Raw genomic sequence first — 8870 nt, forward strand, 5'->3', positions numbered from 1 at the left:
AAACGACGATTTTTGTGCTTGAAAACTGAAATGAGACTGAAATTTATTTATGATGAACTTAAGAGGAACCGGTACTTTGCGGAAAAGCATACATTAGGGCAATTTTTAAATACTGGATTTTAGTTTACTTTTGATGATATCTTTCCACCAGAATCCTTTTTCAAAAATGTACGACCGCAATTCCGACCTCGAATGTGTTAGCTTTCAACAGAAAATAGATTTGGTTGCAGCAATTTGACCTTTCTGAGAACAATGAGCAGTTTATGAAAATTTTATTAAACTGCTCACTTTTCTCAAAGCTGGTCAAACGACTACAACCAAAACTAATTTTTATTTAAAGCTAACAGATTCGTGGTCGGAATTGCGGTCGTACATTTTTCAAAAAGGATTCTGATGAAACGATATTAACAAAAATAAAATACGAAACACGCAAATGTAGGCTACAATTTTAGCTAAGTGCCGGTGCCCCTTAAACTTAACTTTTCGGTTATGTCATCTGCTATCGACAACCGTGAACATAAGTGTTCATAAGCCCAAACTACTATAGTTATAGCAAAAAAAAAGTTGATGCAAATGAAGTAACAGATTTGAAAAGACCTACATTAAAGAACGTAACAGTGAACAGAAAAGTAGCCCTGCACAGTTTGGGTATGAAGATCCTTTATCAAACTGGCGACATGACCAGAGCGACTCAAATGTGATACAGTTTCTCGTTCACTCATTCATGATTCCAATTTAAATAGAAATTCTGTCCTATGTTAAAGCTTAAAAAAAAAGTATTCGGTTGAAACTTACCGAAAAAAGGTCAATCTTGCAATTTTTATTTGAAATTCACTGCGTCAGTACACAATGAATTTAAATTAAGTTGAACCGATTTTTGAGTTTATTCATGAGTATGACAACAGAAATAATGTTTGTAATTTGTGATTCATTTTCACAATTATCCTATTTCAGTTTGAATAACAAACATTTCGCTGTACATTTAAATGGAATAGAAAAAAAAATGGATATAACTATACCAAATATATCGAATTTCACTTAGTTCACGAAATTTTAAGCAATTTGTTTTGTGTACCTTTAATCGTACACGTTGGTATGACTTAATTCAATAAAATTTAAATTTCTAAAAATATAAAAACGAAGAATTAAGTAATGTCGGCACATGAGAAAGTGAGCTCAACTTTTTTTACGATAAAAACGTACCATTATGTCAAACCTTCAACTGAAACTAATTTAATTTATTGTAAAATTGAATTTTCCGCACACAAATCATGTGTGTAATGACTAAGTTCGTTTTATTTCTTAAGTATATTGTCACTGCTAACTGGCACACAGATTGATTGCCGTGTTTACCCAAAACACCGTATCGTATTTGCGTATTTGCTTTTAAAGAGCTTTAAGCTAATTTTGATTTCCACAGAAATATTCCAATTTTCCAACGGAATCCAGAAGATGCTCAAAGCTTTCGAAAAATCTCCAAAGCAATTGAAACACAGCAATTGAAAAGTGTAACTCAATGGTCAGGCATCGAGTTAAATATATTTTTTTTTCTTATTTTTAATAACTGTCACTTTATTCAGAGCTAGTTTTTTGACCGGACAAATTTAACTGACGTCAACAGATCATCTTCAAGGCTATTTGAAATGTCATCCACGTTAAAAGAATCTCATACAAATGAATGAAACAAACAATTGACGAACCTTAAGTTAGGCTATCTCTGAAAGTACACACCGTATCTTGAACATTTACATCTATCATCAATGATTTCATTTCATTTCACTATTTTCAGGTCAAGGTTTTGAAAAGGTAATACATTTTTTAACGCACTCATTACATATTATGTGAAAATTCAAGGTTTGGAAAGAACAGGTTAGTGTGAGAAATCAACTTGAAGAAAATATTTTTTTTGGAAAAATCAGAATTTTGTTTTTGTTAAGTTGCAATTTTTATATAACATTTCTGTGAGATAAATGTACCTTCTCGTCATCATAAATCAATGGCTTTGATGTCATTTTGACATTCAATAGAAAATGTATTTGGTTGAGTGGACTGGTTTCGTAGAATAAATTTTTTGCATAACAAAAGCAACAATTTCAAATTGATAATCTAACAAATTTAATGTGTGTAAAGTAGAATTTAACTCCACTCTATTACCATATAGTACGTAATAATTGCTAGAATGATCACCAAAACTAATTAAAATCAATGCAAAAATTGAATTTGATTTGAAGCACATTTATTCGGTATCTGAAAAAGAGCCGCTAGTTTATGCAGCAATTGCAGCTAAAGTACTATTGACAACTGCCAAAAATTATGGAATGTAATGTGAATTGCATTTAGTGGATTTATTTGAAATTCTCAAGCCACTCTTTTAAGAATTAGCCACTGTATAGGTGCCATTCCAACTTTGGCAAAAAGTGTTTCTTTTTTAATGTTCTTGCATAAAAAAATGGTTTGGTTGAATACTTTTTGTCGCATGACCATTGTGTGTGTAGTTGCATCCCACGCCTTCGGCTCGAGCTGCAAACGTCACACTTGGCAAAATATAAAGTTCTAAACAAGGACGTAATCATCTCCAGTCGGACAAATATATATTTCGGGTTTTTTAGAGATATCATCATTTCTCGAATTCTCTCAATTGCCATTCGAAATAACATGCGAAATGAGAGAATACAGAAAAACGATGAAAACGATGACGCCTCTTAAAATCCAGAAATCTATTTTTCTCCGACTCCGACTGTACTAATTAATTTTCCGAGCTTTCGAAAACAAACGGCATTTTCCATTTAAAATTCGGAGGCAAAAAATGCGAAAATTAACCGACTCCAGCAGAATTTTTGATGAATGCTTGCTACTTCTTCCACTGTAAAGCGGTTTTTGTCTTTACTTCATAGTATTCGCTAACCGAGAAAAGCTTAATTTTAGTATTTTTGATTTTCGTAGAGACACCTGTATCTATTCGCCAATCTCCTGCTGGTACAACCTGTAATGGAAAATTATCTAATTCTATGTCAACATCTTTGATATATCTGCGACCCTACAAAATTGTTTATCAAATTATTTGATCAGAAATATGTCTGAAAGTTCTTATACCTTTATTGGACAGGGATCTAAGATGTACTATTTTTCCACGTGTTCACAAAAATCGAAAGAAGCTTTGACGTAGTGTTATCCTTTAAAAAGTCACACAGTTCGTGCTCTAGCTTGATCATATGTGGACGATAAACCGTTCCGAATTTATAGTAAAATGTTACCATCATCTAAAAATGTGCGATGTGATTTAGGTGATGTTAATGGTGGTAAATTTGAATCGTATACGTAAACATTATAGAGCTCTACGTCAGGTTGCAAGTTGACATCAAGTGATGCACGTCTGGTACGATTAATTATTCTTGATGCACAAGACATGTTGAATACGATTTCATGATTGAATGTTTCGCACTTCGAGTGAGAAAATCTTATCCCGAGATAATCCTTTAAGAAGTCTTAAGTTACAGAATATTTGTCATGTCGATCTTTGTAATGTACTTACATGCAACTGCACAGCCAAAGGGATGAGGAGCATTATACAACACCACAATAAGCACTTCGAAATCATATCATCGACTGATTGATGTGAATCGTCATGCAGCATTTGTGGACAAAATATTTTTTTTAATTTCATTTTCAACCGGAACCGGCGGAATGTCCATAATGTCCAAACATTTTTATGATAAAATCATTTTCAACTTTAGCGTCAATTTAACTTGGATTAATATTAAAAAATATTCATGGTAATAATTGCGGTACGTGGTTCGGTTTATTTAAATAACTTTTCGCAATTCCGGTCCATAATCATCACCTTTCCATGCATCCATTTAATGTCGTTTTGAAGGTATTTATTTACTGTATTCCTGTGACATCAAAATTTTTTTCGCACGCTAAAGAACCTAATATACCTTCAACGAAGGCTAAATTTCTATAAATAAAAATCTTGCATTGACCAGAAATCGAACCCCCGACACCAAAAGGTTTTTGAACACAAAGCAGCGACTATAGCCATTCGGCTATAGAGTCACACAATCATACCGACCGGCTTCGCCTCGGGTCGACAATCAACATCTAGTGCGAAAAAATACCTTCATACCTACCTTGGGTAAACTGACTATGATTACTTAAAAATCCTTCTGCTAAGATGCAGGCTACTGGACCCTTGGAAGTTGCCGCTTTATGACCTGTCACTCTAGAAGGGTTCCTAGTGGCGAAGGTTCCGTGGTTCAACAGTTGTGCGGGAAAGTAACATACAATCATCAAATATGTGTTACGAGATCACTGGCCCTGATAAGTCTAGTTGTATTTCAAACAAATCATGTCTAGTGAATTGAACTCGCTTCGCTCTGTTCCCCTCACATTTATCATTACTTTTGACGAAATATCTGCATAATGTATCGATAACCGCACATTTTCGAATACATATTGCATGAGTTTTTTTTTGGAATATAAGCACTGATCGTATATTACTACATTACGCATATGTGGGATGTGTTTATCATCGAAGGGTTCTGACCACAATTTTGGCTCCTTTTGGCGTGCTGACATGATTCACAATGATACAAAAATGATACATTTTGTAAAAGGAAAATATGAATTTTTAAGTCATTTTGAATCACGCCAGAGCGACATCCTCATTTATCAGGATCGCAGATCCTACTAGTCTTTTTAGGTCAAAAAAATATGAAATTCTGAAACTCTGTCTTTTCGTAACCGAGAATAGTTTAATTCAGCTATTTTCGATTTTCGTCGAGATGACGGAATCTATTCGCCAATCTCCTGCTGGTACAATCTCTGCTGGATTTTTTTTTATTTGTACGTCAATATCTTTGCTATATCTGCGTCCCTACAAGTGCTGGAAATGGTTCTTTTGTTAACTTTACCCATCGAGGCGGAGCTGAGTTAAGAGGTTAAGAGGTCCGGGTTAAGAAGTTATTGGGTTGGACATACCAAGTCGAGGTAAGTCGAGGTCCAAGTGTTAGTTCTATTGTTTCAAGATGAATTGAATGGGTTTTATTTGTCATTTCAAATGTCAGTTAACTTCCCCACAATAAACTGAGGGGCTGTGTAATGTGCACCCTCGGAAATCGAAGCTTTGGGATATATTACTCTAGACAGAGTCCCCGTGGCTCAGGAAGGTTCTGTGATTTAAATGATGACCGGGAAAGGAACGACGGATCATCAGATTTTTGTTCCGAGATCACTAGTTAATTGTCGGATATTTCACACAAAAAAAAATCATCTCTAAAAAATGGTTGCACTCGCATCGTTCTGTCTACTTTCTAAGTGTTCCCTATAACAAAATACCTATCTATTGCTAAGCGCAAAGTAGAAAATTAAACGAGTAAAGGAAATGGCTTCTCACATTCAAACAAAATGCTGGGTTTCTTCTGGTGTTAATAACTTCTCCTAGGAGCTTTATTACTCAAAGATCTCCTAGTTTCCCCAGTTCTTTTGAAAATCAGCTTTTGTTTCATCGCTAAAATAGTTACAATGTGGAAGCTTTAATAAACTAACAAACTGAAGACGCTGTCACGTTAAAGTCATATAAAAGAGAATGCAGATTTTGGGACAAAACTAAAGGAAGTTGACGCAACGACTTCGACTTACATATCTGAACCAGGCTGGTGAAACTACCGCACATAGGTGAATCCGCGTCTGACATTCTAAATACCTCTAAATGACACCGATAAGCGGCTATTTCAATCTAACAACTTCATAAAATCGGTTTACACTTCACTGATTTTCGAGATACAAAACTCATAAAAATGCACAGTGTTACTAACTCACTTGTTCGTGCATTTAAATAAACCGAAAAAAAAACCTTCGATTTAAATTCTTGTTTATTTTATATGCAAATTTTGTTTCGATATTTTCTGGTTTTTAATTGGCTTTATGGTTGATCAAATCGCCAAGATTATCGTTTCAGATTCTTTTTTCTTTCTTCAGTTCAACGGAACTTTAAAATAAAAATCTTCAGATTAAATTCCACTGTATAACAACTGCAGTGCCGTGCTCTATACGTACACGAATACTTTATTAATTTAGTGTCCATTATATCGTCAACAAAATTGTGACACATTAATTGGAGCGAATAACGTTGAATTAGTTGCGATTAAGATAAACGGACTGAGGTGGACTATTAAATTGGTTTATTGTTATTGCTAATGGGTGTAGCAGTTTCTTTTTCTCACATGTCCTTTGCATGTTTATTAGGTGTTTTGAAGTTATGTTGTTTGTCTGATACAAAAAAAAATGAATTAATATTGATCACAGATGAATCTGAACGGTTTTACATTGATGGGAACCTTAGGAAAATATAGAACGGAGAAATGTGCATGATATGAGCTGGCGCATAAAACGTTGCGTGGTGTGTGGACAATCGTCCCTTGGACCTTGTCATAATCACGCCAAAGTCTAAATCCTAGAATGAAAATTCTCTGAACAGAGGATGAAAATGGAACCCTCAATTGGTCGAAATGAGCATCTTCACTCTGCAAATTGTCTTGTCTTTTATGGACCAAGGTAGCTCATTTCAACGGTTTGAGGATTCCTTTTTCACTAGGTAGCTGACCCATGAACATTATTTGAAAATAGAAAGATTCTTTTGAAAAACAGCCTACAGAAATCGGATAAATTTTCAAGTGGACATCAAGTGAGATATGAGCATTTGAACCTTGAATACCTGGAGAAATTATCTCTTTTCTCTTCTCTTCTTTCGCTGTTTTTCAAAAGAATCCGCCGTACAATTTCTTATTACTGAAAAGAGCATACCACGAGGCATACTAAGCATGAGCCATCATCATTAATATGTTTTGGATGGTAACATTCGAACGGTGTTTTATGTGGTTTTATTATTATATTTAATGGAGCTACGTTAGTTAGCGGGCGTGACGCAAGTCCTCTACTACGAAATTTTACAAAAAAATTTTTAGGGACTTAGCAGCATAAATTTGACATAAAAAGTTGTAGAAAGAAATTTTTTGAAAAAAGTTGCGTCACAGAGAGGCAGATGTTTATGAAGCTACCAGGGCCTATTTTTGTATTTTTTTTGGAATCAAATAAAATAATTTAGAGTCAGCTAAAAAGCAAGGCTGAACTCAGGAGTTGGCAAAACAGTTCGAAATGATGGAAAAATTCGGTTTTTGGACGTTCGCAGTTTTTGGCAATTTTTTGGAAGAAAATATGTATGTCCTGGAAGGAAGGAAAAAAGCACAATCATCTGCTACTTTGTAAAGCAACTTTTTTTTTGTAAAATTTTCTGGATCTTTATGCTGTCAAAATTTTTGTGTACAGGTGCAGAATGCGTCACCTACAACGATATCAGTTATTTTTTAAGTTAAGACACAGGGACTTGCGTCACCTTCACCCTTCACCTTGGGTGAAATAACGGTAGAGTGTTCCAAAACATTTGTAAAAGGACCAATTCCATTAGTAATTCAGAAATTTTGTGGGTGCAACATATTTTCCCATTATGTTTTCAGCAAGGTTTTCAGTTTCGTTCGTCACTGACACTATCTGTTATTTATTGTTCTTGTGAATATTTAAAATGTCGATCTAAATTTTCGGTCATTTGTATAATACTACTGCCTACTCATAGTAATTTGATAGATTAACAATAATTATTTTTCGTTTCGTTCACAAAATTCACTTTTTGCAGAATAGTCACATTTTGTCAACGCAACTCGAATTTATATATTTCTATCCAACGAACACGATAATTGAAATGGTCATCAGAAATATTATGCTGAATGTCCTATATATAGTCATTATCAAATTCAATGTGATATCGACGAACAAAACACTTTTGTCCCAACAGAAACGTTTTACATATGGCATACGGCCGCTTATGGATAAATAACAGATAATGTTTACCGATTTCTAATGAATTGTTTGTATTATTTTAAAATCTTTATCGATGCTGGCTGCTAAATAAACAAACCATCGGTCACAATAAGTTATTTTGTTATTTGTTTGCTTTGATGTTTTAATGGGGCGACAATAAAAAATTATCTTCAGGAAAAAATGTCATAGTGCGAAGTGAAGGAAGTAAATTCGCTTGACGTCCTTGGAAATTCATGTTTCAGCAAAATATTTTGATTCGGATCAGAATTTCGACTTAAAAATTAAATTTAGATTTTTTTGGGATCTTAACCACTTTTCTTCCATGTAGGTCAGTCATGTGTATCACATCATTATGCCTCTGTTTTTATCAGAATTCAGAGTACCTCCGACCTAAGGTTGGTCCAATATAAATTTCTAAATAGATTTTCCTTGGTCCAGAGAACTGAGAAATGATAGTTAGGTGACTTAACCGTACTTACAACCAGGGCCGGGAGCAGTAAAGGAAGGGCGTTGACAATTTTTACGCTCGCTTCGCTCGTGATCATTTCCTACCTACTTAATGTCAACAGCCCTGAGCGCTGGAATTGTAAATCTGGCCTAGCTACCAGTACTAAAGCAAAGACATGTTTATTATTTGTATCAATTTAAAGATTACAAGCATATCCTCGAGTCTACTACTTCTTCTGTTTAAAGTATAACGACAGATTGTCAGAAAATCGTTTACTTCAATGCATACATTGATACGTTAACCGAATGCAACTACTCTTGTCTAGAAAAAGTTACGGAAGTAAGTGGTTCAATAACATTTTCGAGTATCACAAATTTTTCCGAATTCCGAATTAATTTTTTGAGTAGCAGCATCCAATGTAATCTGATTTATCACTTGCCCCATGAGAAAGTTGATTATTGCAAAGAAAATCACGTAAAATAAACCGAAAAATATACTTCATGTAATGGTTCATTTTCGTAGGCGCCAAACTGCAACGTAATGGTCA

At 34.4% G+C, this 8870-nt stretch overlaps 2 long non-coding RNA genes across 2 annotated transcripts in view; one reads left to right on the top strand and one right to left on the bottom strand.

The window, feature by feature from the left end:
- The window catches only part of LOC119070795, a 10314-nt gene extending 7318 nt beyond the window's left edge, over positions 1-2996 (bottom strand). The window contains exons 1-3 of the long non-coding RNA XR_005086553.1: positions 2984-2996; positions 2560-2731; positions 2188-2192 (exon numbers count right to left, since the gene is read on the bottom strand). This is a non-coding gene — a long non-coding RNA (uncharacterized LOC119070795). The remainder of the gene's footprint in view (positions 1-2187; positions 2193-2559; positions 2732-2983) is intronic.
- LOC119070789 overlaps positions 1-8557 on the top strand; it is a 22033-nt gene extending 13476 nt beyond the window's left edge. Inside the window, exons 2-4 of the long non-coding RNA XR_005086551.1 lie at positions 2496-2565; positions 6258-6261; positions 8546-8557. This is a non-coding gene — a long non-coding RNA (uncharacterized LOC119070789). The remainder of the gene's footprint in view (positions 1-2495; positions 2566-6257; positions 6262-8545) is intronic.
- Positions 8558-8870: the final 313 nt, after the last annotated feature.

Source organism: Bradysia coprophila, chromosome II, assembly GCF_014529535.1.
Source record: "Bradysia coprophila strain Holo2 chromosome II, BU_Bcop_v1, whole genome shotgun sequence".
Classification (NCBI taxonomy): Eukaryota; Metazoa; Arthropoda; class Insecta; order Diptera; family Sciaridae; genus Bradysia; species Bradysia coprophila.